This window comes from Varanus komodoensis, unplaced genomic scaffold (assembly GCF_004798865.1).
Source record: "Varanus komodoensis strain SLA01 unplaced genomic scaffold, ASM479886v1 scaffold94, whole genome shotgun sequence".
Classification (NCBI taxonomy): Eukaryota; Metazoa; Chordata; class Lepidosauria; order Squamata; family Varanidae; genus Varanus; species Varanus komodoensis.
In genome coordinates this window covers 1,578,307-1,595,376 of record NW_025336646.1, presented here as the reverse complement: position 1 = coordinate 1,595,376, position 17,070 = coordinate 1,578,307, and positions in this window count along the sequence as shown.

Genomic DNA, 17,070 nt, shown 5'->3' with positions numbered 1-17,070 from the left:
CACTTTCCACCAGCTCTGCTGCTCCATCAACTACATCCTTACCTGCACAGGCAGAGCTTAGCAACACCAATCCATGTGTTGGTAACTTCCCACTTGGACTATTGCAATGCTCTCTGCATGGGAGAGACTGAAAACAGTCAAATGCTTCAGTTGGTACGAAAAAGAGCATCTAAGCTGCTAATGAGGACTAGACCATATAATGCCAGACCTTGACTATCTTCACTGCTTCCTGATTAAAGTCTGCACCCAATTGAAGGTGAAACACTGAGGTATAAAGTCCCAAATGGTTTAGGGCCTAGCCATCTGAAGGGACATCTTCCTAAATAGACATCTGCCTGAACCTTAAGCTAATCTGCAAGGCCCTTCTCCGGGAGCCCCCTTTGAAAGGGGTTAGAAGAGTGGCTACTTGGGGAAGGGCCTTCTCTGTGGAATCTGCTCCCCAGAGAGGTGCACCTGCCACGGGCTCATTCCTCATTTTGGCACCAGGCCAAAACCATCTCATTTGCCCTGTTTTTCAATGGTTAGAATTGTTTTTACAGAATTGATATATGCATATTGTAGGTTACATTTTATGAAGTGCTGCTGTGGATTCTGCTTTTCCATTTTTAGGTAAGCCATCTAGAAATCCTGATCGGATATAAGATGGGATATCAATCTTTAAAATATATAAACAAGCAAATAACCTTCTAATGTAGGTTAGGCGAGGCGCGAGTGCCTGGATCAAAGTTCACCAGCGAGCTTCCTGGCCAAGAAGGGCCTAGAATCCTGATTGTCCGGGTCCCAGCCCACCAGCACCACTGCACCACCTGGCTCTCTTTCAAGTTTGCTTTCCCCTGCCAGTGTCAAAAGGGGAGGCAACCAAGCCAATGGGCTCCCTGCCAGGGAGGATCAGCATGAAGCCAATCCTGGTCAGAGAGAGTAAAGAACCAGAGAATTCGTTATAAGTTTGTGTGGGCATCTGGGGTGACTTAACACCAGAATTCACCTACATCCAGCTTTTCTTTATAGGGTGTCCTGGTTTCCTTTGATGACCAAAATGGGTTCAAGTCCTGTGTTCATGACCCAAATTAAACAACAGGGAAAATTGCCAGCAGGGGAAAGTTACAAAGGAACCAGTTCAAATTCACAAAATATTTCACCCGCCTGGTATGTGGCTTTGGATGGATCCTGTAGCAAAAGGATCTTGTTGGAGCTTCAGAAACGGAGACCAGCTGCCTCTCCACCTGCTACTTAAAAGTTTTCGCTTTGTCTTGAAGACATTCCCTTCCTCAGACTGTAAAAAACATACCTTTAAACCTGGTGAATTCCCATTTTAGAGAAGCGGGGAAAGGCTGAGGGGAGGAAATGGTCTCTCCTGAATCTGGACTTCTTCTGCCCAGGAAATGCAAGGCCTGTCTCCAATTCCATAGGTCTAGGCTTTGGTGGAGTGGAAGTCCAGGTGGAGAGAAAGTAAGAAGGATCTCCCAGTGTTACGGGCACCCACATCCACACCCTCCCCAATCTAGAAAGGGCCACGATTTCCCAGACATTCACTAGTGGTGCTCTGTGTTCCAGATCAGAGAGGGCACCGCTCATGCCTGAGGACTTCATATTCTTGGCTGTGCTGAGGCAAGGAGGATTTGGGAAGGTAATGGACCCAGAGATCACCGGAGCCATTTCGGGATGCCAGGAGGAATGAAGCCAGGGACTAAGGATTCCCCTCTCTTTCAGGTCTTCTTGGCCGTATATAAGCCAGAGAAAACCCTGCTGGCTGTGAAGACCATTTGGAAAGCCGAGCTCAATCATCCGGAACAGTGACTGGGAAGAGACTGCCAGAAGGGTTCCTCCCTGCACTCATGTGGGGACCGGAGGGGCACGGCTGGGGGGTTGTGCACAGGGTCATTTGGATGGGTCCTGCCTGCCTTGAGCAAACCAAGCATGTTCCCAGGCGGAGGCTGAGGGCAGCGGGTGGTGCTGGCTTCCAGCCACAGGTTCCTCAGGCAGATCTGCTTCCTTGACACAGGTACCAGAGCAGTTGCTGCTGAGTCCCATCTCTCTGCCAAACTCACTCCTGTCTGTAGTTTGTCTTTTCAGGCTGGAAACGGAGAAGCGTGTGTTGCAGCTCAACACCAAGAAGAAGAACCCATTTGTGGTGAAGCTTTTCGGGTGCTTCCAAACAGCAACACATGTTAGTCTGGTCATGGAGTATTCTCCCGGAGCTGACCTCCTCAGCTACTGACTGAAAATGTTCTTCAGCAAGTCTTGGGTCCATGACAACCCTTTCCTCACCCATCGCCCTTGTTGCCTGGAATCTTCCCCCAATCGGTTTCACTGGACCACCCTAAGTCCTGCAGTCATGAGGCTGGAGAAAGCCTTTCCCCTGTGCCGCTCCTGCTAGCAGATACACCCACGGTGGCCATTTCTTCATTGTATGGCCCCTACGCCTCACCAGTCCCTGCAGGGTTGCTCCAGTCTGCTGATCCTGTTACCTGCAGTGTCCACAACCCCACATTTCCCGGTAGAGGGCTGGTGACCAGGACAGGGCACCAGAGTAAGGGAGAGTACGCAGAGCCCCTCCCTTACACCACGAGGCCCAGCCAGCACCCCGGCTGCCCCCGAGGTGATGCACAAGTGCAATGTTAAGAGAGTCCACAAAAGATTTAATTTAATTTATTTATTTATCTAAAGTTTTTATATGCTGTCCCCTTGCTATATAGCCTCAGGAAGGCTCACAGAATGTAGCTCCCAGAAGATGTAGGACTCCCTTTGTTCTTGTGCCTTCTTTGGCCCCGAAGGAATCGTGATGGTGGAGTGAATGGTGGGTGTGCTTGGGGTCAGTTCCAGAGGCAAGTGGGAGCAGAGGGGAGGCCTCTGATGCCTCTGGAAAGCCAGAGATCACAGGGTGCATGAACAGGGAGCTTCAGGTGGGAGACTCCAGCCCCCGCTCCTTCCTTTCTCACTTTGCCTGCTCTTCAGGGACCACAAGCTGGACAACCTGTTGGTCGATTGGCTTGGCTACGTGAAAATAATGGACTTTGGCCTGTACAAAGAAGGTAAAGGCCGCAGAAGTGTCCATGACAGCCCACTGCTTGGTTGCAAAGCAAGGCCCGTCCTGCCTGGAGGGGGTGGCTGGTGGGCACTCTCAGCCCAAAATCATCTGCATGGGCTTCATCCAGGGATCAGCAACAGGGACAGGGCTCTGATCTTGTGTGGCACCCTGGACACCACGGCACCAGAAGTGATCCGCCAGGAGCCGTACATGAGCTCAGTGGACTGATGGAGCTTCAGGGTTGTCCTCTACCAGCTGTTCACAGGAAGGATGAGTCCAGCAGCAAGGCACTCTGTGGAGATGGCAACGAAGCCACGGGGAGTGTGGTTGGGGAAGCCATTTTGCAGCCGTGGTAACACTTGTGTCTACTGGGACCTGAGGGGAGTGAGACCCCTGCTCAAAGAGCTGTCTCCTCTTCCTAGGCCCAGGCTCCCATGCAGAGCACCTAAAGGCTCTGTGGCAGACGCCCAGGGCTCAGAATTGCTTTGCCTGCTCCTCCATTCCAGAACTCCTTTCTTGGAAGAAACTTGGCCTTGATGGCCAACTTACAGACAGCTGAGGTCAGGTCCCCAGCGGCCCTGTCCGAGGAGGTGCTCTGCATCATGTCGCAGGTGAGAGGACAAGTCTTTTATCCTTTACACCTATTCTTTTCAGCTGGCTGCTCCAATTGACCCTGCCCACCCCCATGCAGGCAACACAGCCCCCAAAGCATACGCTACGGGGGTCATGCAGCCCCTCCTGGGGGGACAAGCTCCTTACCCCATTCCCTGAGCCTACTCATCATCTCTGCCCTTTTCCAAGAAAGGCACAGGGTCTTTGTCTTGGGGATAGCCAGGAGATGGGTGGCTGGATGCCTTTTCTTACTTCCCCTGCACTGTTTTCTAGCTTCTTATGAAGGACCCCAAGCTTTGCTTGGGGAATGGGGAGCACGATGCCAGGGAGATCAAGGGCCAGGTCTTCTTCCAGGCAGGAGCTCCCTCAGGAGGACAGCAGCCTTTTCCCACCACTCCTGAGGCCTTTGCTACCTCCAAGCGATCTGCAATCTTATTGCCATATGCTCCCCTAACCCACGCTTTTCATGGCCTTGCTCTTTTTTTTCTGTTTGGCTAGGCTTTGTTTCTTGTTTTCTTCTGTTTTATCTTGCTTGCTTTTGTGGTGCCTCAACTTCCTCCTCCAAACAGCTTCAAGCCCTTTGTCCAACCTCAGATAAGAAATGGGGTCCCACTAATAAACTCTGAGCCGTGGCTGGCATGGCTTCCCAGTCTCCTGCTGGGATCCTTGCTCTGCCTCGGCCCAGAAGTGCTCCACTGGGGAGTCACAGGCATGGCCCGCTGGCTTCTTGCAGGCCATCTCCTGGGAGGACCTGCTGCATCGGTGACTGCAATCTCCCCTGACTCCAGTGAGAAGGCACCACCTACACCACCCCGACGGCGCCCATGACATCTCCCTTCTGCACCCGCCCTCTGGGGGAGCCTCTGAGCTGCACTTCGAGGGGTTCAGCTGCATGCTGGAGAGGGAGCCCTCCATCAGCCTCGCCAGGTCAGTGTCCTTCTCCAGTCTCTTCTGCGTGGGGAGGGCAAACATGCGAGCCTGCTGGATGTGGCTCAGCGCCCCCCTCCTGCCCACTGGCACGCTGCAGTCCCAGGCCTGAATCCCCCATGTTGCCAGGTGAGAAAGGCTGGCCGAACATTTCGTGGGGGCTCATCTGCCAGGAAGGGGGACTGCACTCTTCCTCCCTTTTTGTAAGGAGCCTTCCTGCCCCATTTTCAGGACCAGCAACACCGAGTGGTCGAGAACACGTGGCACTGCTTGCTGCGAGGCGTGGTGTTGGGGGAGGCCTGTGAGGTGAGGGAAAATGGGAACAGCTCCTGGGGGGCCTCTCCGGGCCAGCTGCCCTCCCCGTCTGCCTCCTCACCTGGCCAGTGGGTGCTTCCCGCACCATCCTCCCACAGCTGGCCCCCATCTCTGGCTCCAAGCTTGGCCACCACTCCGCCTGCGCTGCCGCCATCGGCCCTCCAGCCCAGCCGCAGCTTCCCAACAGACTTGGAGAGGAGAAAGGACCATGGTTATGCCTGACCAGCCAGTCAGCCCAGCAGGTGCGGTGCTCTGCCCTTTCCCCAGGGGGATGCCCGTCCATGGTGTCGAATGGCTCCTGTGTGCCCCATCCCAGCCAGGGCTGCTTTGCCCCAGAGGGAGCATGGGGCCTCCAGACCCTCCATGCATCCTCTCCCAGGCTTCTTCTTCTGGCCCGTCCGCTTCCCATCTGGCCTTCGGCAGCACATGGGACATCTCTGGAATCTGCTCCAGCTCTGGCTCGCATCCCGTCTGCTCTGCTGCTCTCCTGAGCTTCACTTGTGCATTCAACAAATGGGGGTTGGGCTCTATTCTACCCACTTCAGGGGACCCACCAACTGAAATGGATGTGTGGGCCCTTGCACAAGTTTGCTCTTTCCACAGCTTCGGTCATCAGCGGGACATCGCAAGCCTCCCAGGGGGTTCTGAGGAGGTGCCCAACAATAGTAATAGTTCTGAACTATGACTTGTTAAGGGAACATCTCTCCCACTTGACATCCTGTCTGGATGGAAACGTTGCCTGAATCACTGACAGTCCTCTTTCCTTCCTCCTCCTCCTGCAGTGACTTTGCAAGAGCACAATGAGGGGCCATGCAGTTCCAGCTCACCTGAGGTGAGGGCACATGGCACAGGCGGAGATTAAATCTGCCTTTTCACTTCTAGACAAAATCAAAAACACGCATTTCAATGTCAGAATGTCAACTTTTCAAGGAATATTCACTCCTGAAACACTTTCCCACATTTTTCACTCCTGAAACACTTTTCCCAAACACTTTCTAGAACTTGATAAAAGCCATCTAGTGGAGCTGCCCTCTTCAGGAAACAAGCTGCTTGGAGGAGGGGGCAGAGGCGGAGGCAAACGGACCCTAAATGACCCAAAACAGGGCAGCTGGGTTGCTAATGGTGACTGGTTCACAAGAATACTTTATGGTAGTCCTCGTCCAGCTGCACTGGCTGCTGGTTCAAGTCTGGGCCCAAAGCCCTACATGGCTTTGGGCCAGGTTACCTGGAGGATCACCTCCACCCATATGTACCTATCCAGACCCTGAAGTCACCTTTTGCAATCTTTGTCCAGGAGCCTATTCCAAAGGAAAAGAGCATGTCTACTGGGGGAAGGCTCTTTCAATAGTGGCACCCTGGTTTTGGAATGAGCTCCCCAAAGAGGTTCACCTGGCACCTCCTTTGTATTGCCTTCGGTGCCAGATGAAGTCCTTTCCACTTTCCCAGCATTTCAACAGTGCACATGTTTAACTTTCATTCCACTTTGTTCTTTTAAGTTGCTTAATGCTCATTCCCATTCATTCCATACAGCCAGTGCCTGAGTCACAAAGGTCCAGGTCCCACCTTCTTGAGCTGTAAGTGGGCCCCAGAGGTGCACAGTTACAACCGCCTCTATTGGCCAGGTATACAGCGAACTTCCAAGTTGTACAAGGCTGCAAGGAGAGGAAGAAAGGGAAGAAAAGGAGGGGAGGAAGGAAGGAGGATAGAAAAGCGGCACTTGAGGCCTTCAAAGTCAGAAACAGCAAGCTACTCCAGTGCTAACTCCCCTGCCCTCTGCTCCAGCTGCACAATCAAAGCCTGACTCTCTGGCACCAGGCCCATCCTCTCCAACACCAGACTCATCTCCATCGCCATCCTGTTAATGTTAGACTTCGTATGAGCTCAAGGAGTGTTTACCTTTAATCATCTGTTTACTCTTTGTTCCATCTTTCTATCTTAACTCTCTTAAGAACTGTGCAATATTGCTGCCCACATACATATAAATTCTTTAGTAGCTGTAGTTACTTTACATTCACTAGTGCTGCTCTGTGTTCCAGATCAGAGAGGACTCCACTCAAAGCTGAATAATCAGTTTCCTTGCTCTCCTGGTACAAGGTGGGTTTGGAAAAGCGAGGTACCCAGGGAGCACCGCAGCAGTTTTGGGATGCCAGGAGGAATGAAGCCTGACACCAAGGCCTTCCCCTCTCTTTCAGGTCTTCTTGGCCAAGTACAAACCAGAGAAAATGCTCCTGGCAGTGAACAGTGTTCAGAAAGCAGAGCTGGAGCATGTGAAACAGTGACTAGGAAGGGACCTCGAGGGTGAGGGGACCTCACTGCACTGATGTGGGGACCAGAGGGGCTCTGCTTCAAGGACCTCCAGGGGGTTTGCTCACATGGTCAGTCTGATGGCCTGCCACCTGCCTTGGACGAACCAAGCACAATGCCAGGCAGATGCTTAGGGCAGTGGGTGGTGCTGGCTTCTAGCCACAAGTCACTCAAGCTGATCTTTTTCCTTAATGTGGAGATGAGAGCAGCTTCTGCTGACTCCCGTCTCTCTGCCAGTCTCACTCCTCTCCATAATTTGTCTTTTCAGGCTGGAAATGGAGAACCGTGTGTTGTAGGTCAACATGCAGAGGAAGCACCCATTTGTCATCAAGCTTTTCAGGTGCTTCTGAACAGCAACACACGTCAGCCTGTCTGCGGAATACCCTCCCAGAGGTGACCTCCTCAACTACCACCTCAAAATGTTCTTCAGTGAGTCTTGGGTCAGGTATGCATCTTTTTAGCCATCGCACTTCATGCACGTGGAGGGGACAACACTTTTCCTCACCCGTTGCTGAGACCAGTGGGTGATGCAGCCAAAAACATATACACATAGGAAGTCTCTTAGTTCTTGAATACACATTGTCGCTCTGTAGCACAACTAGGCCCAGCAAGCACCCCAGCTGCCCCAGGGGCAATATACCCTACAACCAGTGTAGTGTTAAGAGTGTCCACAAAAGATGTGGGGCCCATCCTTGTTCATGTACCTGTGCCTTGAGCCCAGAAAGAATTGTGATAGAGAAGTGGATGCCAGGTGAGCTCAGGGTTAGTTCCAGCGAACAAGTGGGAGAAGTGGGGAGGCCTCCCACGCTTCTGGAGAGTCGGATATCAGGGTATACATGAACAGAAAGCTTCTGCTGGGAGACTCTACATTAGCCCCCCTCTTTCTCACTTTGCCTGTTATTCAGGGACCTCAAGCTGGAGAATCTGGGGCTCAATCGGCATGGTTATGTCTAAATAACAGACTTTGGTCTCTGCAAAGAAGGTAATGCAAAAGAATAGCTAGTCAGCAGGCCCTCAAAGCTGCTGCAAATCACAGACACTTCCTGTATGGAGGAAGTGGGCCAGTAAACACTTTCAGCCTTTAACCTTCTACATGTACTCAAGTCAGTGTCCCTTGTCCCAGCAATTTCTGCATGGAGAGGGCACATGTGCAAGCCTGCCAGACATGGCTCAGGGTCCTCCCTCTCCTGGCCATTTGCATGCTGCAGTTCCAGGCCCGGAACCCCCAAGTACCCATGAGGCCAGCAACATCTCACCACGGTAAGAAATGCTAGGTGAACATTTAGGGTTGGTTTGTCTGCCGGAAAGGAGAACTGCACTCTTCCTCCCTTACTGTAAAGAGCTTTCAGGGCCAGCAGCAACAAGTGGCAAAGAACATCCAGCACTGCTTGTTGTGAGGATGTGATGTCAAGGGAGGCCTCTGAGGCGATGGAAAGCAGGAGCAGCACCCCGGGGTTTTCTCAGGGTCAGCTTCCATCCCTGGCCAACTCTTCACCTGGCCAATGGGTGTTTTCCACATCATCCTCTCCTACTCAATCCCCATCTTTGGCTCCAAGCACTTCCACCCTGCACACTCACTGTAGCCATCAACCATCCAACCCAGCTGCAGTCTCCAGATGGACTCAGAGAGGAGGAAGGAATGTGATTATTCCCAAGCAGCCAGTCTGCCCTGCAGGCGTGATGTTCTAGTCTTTCTTCATGGGTATGCCCTTCTATTGTGCTTAATGGCTCCTGTGTCTCCTCTCAACCACTTGCTTCAAGGGAACATGGGGCTTCCAGACTCCCTGCCCTTCCTTTCCTGTGCTGCTTTTCCTGACTTTTCCACTTCCCATATGCCCTTTGGCAACACACATAACATTACTGGAATCCTTTCCACCTATGGCTCACTTCCCATCTGATATGTTGCTATCCCATTTCTCTCACTCGTTTAGCAAAAGCGGTTTGGGATCTTTTATAATAACTTCTGAGGAACTCGAACCAAAATGGAACTGTGGGCCCTCACACAAATTTGCTTTTCTCACAGCTTCAGTCATCAGCAGGAAACAGCAAACCTCCCAAAGTGCTCTCTGAGGAGCCCAACAACATTAATATTTATGAACTATTTTTTATTAAGCAAATGTCATGTCTGGATGGGAACTTTGCCTTAATCACTGACAGTCCTCCCCTCAATGTAACCATGAGGGGAGCCATAGAAACACCAGGCGGCTTTGCCAGAGAAAAGTGCTCCCTTGCTCCAAGGTCCAAGCAACAGAGTCTAGCATTGTGCCTTCTAGGGGAAAGGGCAATGCGCCCAATTTTACAGAGCTCCTGACAGGGTTCAGCTCCCTGCTTGGCCCCAAGCAGAGAAAATGCCTCTCCTTGTATCCCCCTCTCCTTCCTGTGACTCAGCTCCACTTCTTCCTCCCCCCTTCCTTCCCTCTCCCTATCTGGACGATCTCTTGGCTGTGTGGAGTTGGTCCTGCTGGAGCAGGGGAGAATTTTATAGGGAGCAGCAGCAGCAAAAGACCCAGAAACACCTCAAAAAGGTAAGGGTGCAAGTAGTGGCTGAGGAAAAGTCCCTTGAGGGTTGGGATCTATTATTTTCCAAGGACTCTCGTTGGACTCTTGGAAGTTGAACTACAGCTCTTGGCTCCTCGGGAAGGGAAGCAGAGAAAAGAGAAACATTTTAAACAGTCTAAATGAATATGGAGGTGATGTGAGCTCTGGAGAATATTCACACTGCAACAGGGGATCACTATACTCCTGTCAACCTGAAGGCAGGATGCTTTGCTCCACCAACTCATGGACTAATTTGGCTATAAACTGCATTGGTCCATTTTTTGTCAAGGCACTTAGAAGAATTGCATTGAGGTAATTGAGCTAGCCTCAAGAACTGGAAAAACCAAAGATAAGGTGAGTTAAAGAAGCAAGTGATGGAAACAAAGGATACCGAGACACAGCATTCCAGAATATCCAGGAATCTGAAAGTAATGCCAGGGAATGACAAAAGTGACTCTTCTCAGGGCACCAGCAGGCACTACAGTGGATGGGATTTTGGGTAAAGATAGAAGAAAAGCTGAAGAGCAGCTCTGTGTTTAATGTGCCAAATTATGCATTGATCAAGTGTTTTGCATAATAATGAATATATTGCTAGCCTTGTAAATATGCTATAGATTTTTTCCTGTCAATTCTGGTGTCTGAAGCTTTATGAAAATTCATTACTGACTCACATTCTGCTCCAATTGCCAAAATGTCCTGGTTAGCAAATGGAGAACAGGGTGAATGGAGCAGGAGATGGGCTTACATTTCAGTCCAACTCTAATGGCTCAGTCATTATCAGGGATTTAGGAAGGGATCTCATAGGAAAATACAGAACATTATGTTAAAGTTTTCTCTCATTCCCTCCCTATCCTCCCCACCCCCTCCCCCGCCCCTCTCTCTGTGTGTATAATTTAAAATCTATGTAATGAGAAATCATTGATGCTACATGCAGTCTATTAGACAGTGAACTGAAGGACTTGGCTTGATGCAGTGTGGCTCGACATGCCTCTTTGGCTACTATCTGGGATCTCACATCCACTAATTTTTATTCCTGGTAAAAGATGCAGTTCTATTTTTTCAATTGGAAAAAAGAGGATATATAAGCAAGGTGAATCATGGCTGTGATGTATTGGAGGAACAGGTGTCATTTGTCGCACTCATGAGCTTTAAATCAGGCCTGCACAACTCGCATCTTATCAAGTGCAAAGCAGTCCACCAACCTTGTACGGTGGATCACTGAGGACTCAATAAACTAATTTCTGTCACTTTTCAAGAGTGTTTGTAAAGCTCCTTATCTTCCCCTTTTCAGTGTTTAAAATCATGTGTAGCCTATGTGACAGAGCTGTCCTTGCCCTCTTGACAGCAAATGGCCTACATCCACTTTTCAGGAACAGGATTTCTGGCAACTCAAACCTTTGCAGACACCATCACAAAGGCAGATCATGGATAGGAGCAACTCCTGTTATGGAATCCCAACTCCAGCTATGTGAAGGAATGTGCCCAAAGACCCTGATGAAACAGAAAACGATCAAATTCTGCACACAGCATCTGAAACAGGAACAAATATTTATCAGGGGGATCATCCAGTCAAATTAATACTACATATGGACAGGAAAACTCACACCACTGCAATGTAAGGAGGCAAGAAACTTGCTGATATTGCTTAATTTTAATTGGGACAAAGGGAGGATGAAGCAATGAATGGCAAAGAAGTTATAGATCTGGAGGCCAACAGCATAGCATGAAACCTCTGAGCAAAAAAGAAGAAAGCAGTGTGCAGTGAGCAGAAGAAACCATTAGATTCTACCCAGGACCAAGCAGCTGATGCTGCTTTAGTTGGGGCCTAAGGGTTTGACAGCTCCCATATAACTCACAACTGTAAATATATCTGTGAATGGGAGGACTTTACTTTTGAATAAGCAAATGGTATAAATGTTTGTTAGACTTATTTCCTTGATGTTTTTGAAAAATATGATAATGTCTGACAGTGGCTACATTTGTTGATATGCTCTGTAATGGTAAGCCAGAGAATGCCCCTTTTCTGTCCCACTGTGACTTGACAACAGGTGCCCAAGAACCAAACCCACCCCTTTGGCTAAGGCACCAAATTTAGCAGCACGACTCACCCAAACACCAAATCAGGTTAAAGAAAGTATATCAAAGCATTCAGAAAAGGAGAAGGAAGTGGGATACAGAAGGAAAGGGGCAGGTGGATAGTGGCAAATAATACAATATTAGCAGAGCATAATTATTTAGCTTGATGTATGCAAACTCCTTTTTGCACCAGAGATAAAAATAACAGAGCTAGGCCCAAGCTACTCTTTACCTACAGCACTTCCCCCTGCAATTAAGTCTTCGGTACTTGGTCAGGAAGCAAGACCTTGCAGTAGGTTGTAATCCTGCCGGAGACAAGTTTCTCTCTAACTTGGAATTTTTAAATCCCTCAAATGGCAGGTGGAATGAAGCCAGCCAGCTAATCCAAGAGCCTGCAACTTTCCCAACTGCTAGCATTTCATACTGTTACTATCCAAGGTTAATGTTTCTCAGCCAGGCATCCTTAAGCCTGTCTGCGGTGATAGCCTGAGAGTGCAAATCATTCACTCAGCAACCCTCAGAATTTAATGCAACCCTTCCTGAACCTTCATTAAATGCTCCTTTTAATTTTTTTTTCTTGTTTTAATTCACTTGAATTAGAATAACCGATATTCTCCCTGAGGAGCCAGATTGTGGTGTAATGTGGCATGGGGTAAGCAAGTGGCCAGTTGCTGTTATTGCCAAAAAGTAGATTTGTTATGTTATCTGAGAGAGTGCAACATACTGTTCACTGAAGAAATGCAAAACAACAAGGCTAGGAAATAATGAGCGAGCAGGAATTCTAAAGCTCATTACTCAAGAAGTGGAATGTAGGAGGTTTAGGCTTTCTGGTTAAGTGCAAACAAATACAAGTCCTGCTCTAAAAAGAAAATACAGGAGAAAATGACACCTGAAACATCTCCATCTATTGTCTGGGACTCGAAGAAAGCCATCTTAGTGGGATACTCTATCAAGAAATGAACTATGATAAAAACAAAACAAATGAATGAAAGAATGAGGAGATTTGTGAATTCATACATTCACACAGTTTTCATAAAGTGAGGAAAACCGCACAAATCCTACAACAATGAGAAATTAACATGTGAATGCTGGATTCTAATGTCTTTGATACTACAGTGGAATTAAATTCTACAAAGCAGACATTTTGTGAATTTGATAATGAATTCTAAAATGTTTGTCAACTATTTTCAGAAAAAGCAATTTGCTAATTGTATTTATTCAATGAGAAATCAGATTGGGGAATAACTTTTCAAGTATCCAGTTTTGTAAATATTGTTAATAAATCTTTCATGTCTCCTAAAAGTGAGCATATCATGAAATTCCTGAAAGAAGCCAACATAGTCCACTTTGAATCAGGACATTGCAACAGAAATGCATGATACTATTAAGAAAATACGTATTACAAATCCTAGATGTCATTAGCTTCCTTGGCTGCTTTTATGAATTTGATTCCCAACTTCCTCCTTTCATGATCTCACTATTCATCGATTCCTGGATAGTTACCCCCTGCCTGGGTCATGGAAGTTAACTAGAGTAGGTCATATAACTTGAGGTGCAATATTGTGGCCCTCGTAGTCCTCCAAACTCGCAGAATGTCTCGCAAGCTACAAGGCACAGCAGTGGCAATGTCCACAACTGAGACTTTTTGTTTTAACTCCCCAGCCCAGCCTCCTCCTGCCCCATCCCAGTATGCCTCCTTTTCCCGTCTGAATACCAGTTACAACAGAGGAGGGGGCAGCTGGCTCGATCCTTCCCATTCCAGCTGAGCGGGGACCAGGCCGGGCCTCAGGAATCCAGAGGAAGGCACCTATGGCACCTAACTACAGTATATCTAACCACGGTAAATTTAATCACTTCAGTTTATTAAAGGAAGGCAGACAGTAGAGCCAATATGAAATAATCGCAATATCATATACCAGTGGGTAAAATATTGGCCAGGGACTTGGAGATCTAGGTTTTAGACCCCACTTGGCCAGAAAGCTCACTGGGTTACCTTGGGCCAGCCACTGCCTCTCAGGATAACCTACCTCACAGAGTTGTTGTGAGGATAAAATCTAAAGGAGAAGGATTATGGAAGCCACCATAGGTTCCTTGCAGAAAAACAGCGGGATAGAAACATAATAAACGAATAATGAATGACAGAGGTGGGGAAAGAAGCAAGGGTTTTCCTGCCCTGGTCAAATTGGCATGACTGTGGGCTTTTCTATTTCTTCGGCCTTTTCCTACATGTTACACAGCTTCAGCATCGGCTCTCTCTCCTGCAAAGGCCTTCCTTCCTTTACACTGCCCTCTTCTGGAGGATAACTCCCCCGTGGCAAAATCCTGTGAGCACTGAGGATAATTGCCAATGCTCAGCCGATACTGAGCCATCTCCCTGCTCTTTTGGAGGCAAGCCCAGACTCCTGAAATCAGCTGTCTCCCAGACTCTAGCAGGCTTCCCAGAGACCGAGAGATTTTCTGGAAGGAAATCTCAAGATAGCCAGTATCCCAGCTATGGCAACTTCTGGGGCGTCTCCATTTGTGGCTCAGCCTCAGCTGTGGGCAGCAGGTGGGGTAGCCCCTCATCCTTGCTCACACGAGGCTACCTCAGGCTTCGCTGGCGCTCTGGGAGGCCAGGAAGAGGGCTTGTGCTGCCCTGCTGAGGGCCTTTTGCGGCAGCTCTTTTGTACCTGGTGAAAACCACAAATCCCGCCCCTCACAAATTGACAGGGAGGCCTCAGTGGAGGGAGGAGTATGGCCCAAGCAGCCAGGGGCTTCTTCCAGGCCTGTCCTGCCGCATAGTGGTGGGAGCTGAGCCGAGTGGGTGCCACGTTCGGCAGTCCTGCGGCTGGCAGGCGTGAGGGAGTCTGCAGGGCTACATGGTTTGTGGAGATACCAGCTGTACCGGGCCTAGCAGTGTGGCAAGGCGTAGGGTTCAACATGGGCCCCGGAGGATGCTTGCAGCTGCGTAGCCAGACCCATTCTTTTGTTGAAGTAGGCAAGAGAAACCATCTCCCCCCCCCCCCCCGCCCTGTCACACTTTCCCTCACACACAGGCGTTCTGATTGATCATTTAACCATTATATTTTAATGTCAATGCCTGTAACTAATCAATACAGTTGTGTTCAAAATGGAAACAGAGTTCCGGCTTTGGGCTATATAACATGGAACACAGAAATACATGCAAATAGGGGATCCGCCTTTTCCTTGCCAGCCTTGAGCATCGGGGCCAAAGGGGCTGGGAGTGAGAGGGAAGCCTGCGAGAGAAAATGGCAGCCTGGGCAGGGGCCATCAGTGGGTGGCAAAGAGGTGAATGCGTCTCGGGCGGATGCCAGGAGGTGCTGCATGTAGGGACACGAAGGGGCTAAGCAACAGAAGTGGGAGATGAGGGGAAGAAGCCATGGGGCTGCCACTGGCGAAGGGGACGGGGTGGGACTGCACAGCTGAGGTGGGGTGAGTGGGGAGGCACCTGAGCCACGTGACTGGACTACTCAACCCCCTCCCAGCTGTGCAGCTTCCCTTATCCTGAACCCTTTGTGGAGCACTGGCGTTTCTCTCCCACTCTCTCACATTTATTAGAACTATTCTTTCAACGTTTTTTTCTGTGAACCCCCAGGCCTGAATAGCTTGCTTGCTTCAGAATAAGCACTTCATTTTTTCAAATTCACAGTTATCAGCAGCTTCTGATTGGAATGAGACATGTGTACAAATATTTGCCAGACAGTTACATGAGGTATGATTTAAGCAGACTCGCACAACATCAATGTAAAAAACCTCCTCCCCTCTGTCTGAAATTATATTTAGTTGAATCCAAAGCAGAATATTTAGATGTATGACCCCTTTAATCTAATAGTAATTGCTCCCTTCTCAGGGCTCTCTGAGGTAGCCATTTCTCCCTGAACAGCACATTACTGTCATTCTGTTCCTCAGGAGGAAAGCTTCTTTCTTCATTCAGAGCAGCCCCTGCTGGCCAATGTGGCACACCGCACAATATATAGTGGCCTTGCAGTTTGAACAACAACTTTGAACGATCCAGAGTTTAAACTTCAGAGTAAAGATAAAATCTCTTCAAAGTTCGAACAACACTTCTGAGTTCAAACTGCAGGCACAGTAAAAAAGGTCACCTTTTAACTGCCTGCCTTCTTGAACGTTCTCACTGCCTTTTAACTGCCTGCCTTCCTGATCCTTCTAACTGCCTTTTCTATCCTTTTCTGATTTACCACTCCTCACTAAAAATTTGGACAGTAAATGCAATTTTCATTTTATTATGTGGTACTGTACATATTTACATATTTCATTAATTGTTTTCAAGTTTTAATTAACAAATTTGGCATTTAATTGTGTTATTTTACCTTAAATTATGTGTATTTGCTGTTTAAGTTTTTCAAGATGGCTTTTGTTTGGGGTCTGGGAAGGAATTAATTCATTTTCCATTATTTCTAATGGGAAACATTGCTTTGGACTTCAAATGATTCAGGGTTCAAATGGCCTCCTGAAATGAACTAAGTTTGAAGTATGAGATGCCACTGTACTTAAAAAAAAATAAGTCAATGTGAATTTCTTTAGCTCTGCAGGAATTTAATAATCCCCAAGACAACTCCCTAATTTAGTCATGAGTAGAACACTCAGTTGAAAAGGGAAATCCCAATTGTTTTTACATTGCTTAGTCCTCCCTTCAGTTGTGCCCCTGGGTGCATTCATAGCCACAAGAGTGAATGGCTAACATTCATTTGTGGGGCCAGAAGGAGAGAAACTGCATTTGGGATCCCATTGGACAAAACCTGCTTTTTTCCTTCCCCAACAGCAGCTTTTCTGAACTCTTTTTCCGGGTTCAAAGGCTAGGCACATTTTGGAAAAACAGAAGGCAGGGACCAGTTTGGGAAAAGGGGTTTGGTCTTGTCCTGTGCTCTGCCTGAAGCAAAGTGATTAACTTATGGTGGGAAATAGGGGAGAAGGGAAAGAATATTTATATATTTAGTTATAGTATTTAATTTCTATACGGCTTAGCAGCCAAAGCTCTCTGGGCAGTTCACAGCAACGTATTTTGAAAACCATATAAAACATACAATTATAATGTATTAAAACATTAAAACTGGCAATATAACATTTTAAACCAAAACAAAAATTTTAAGTTAAAAAGACCCAATTAAACCTTGTCTAACAGCAGCAGGACCCAGTAACTAATTAAATGCCCCACAATAGACGATAGTCTTTCTCTGGCACTCAAAAGATAGTAAAGTCGGTGCTAGGTGGGCCACAGTGAGGAGCTCATTCCACAACTGAGGGGCCAC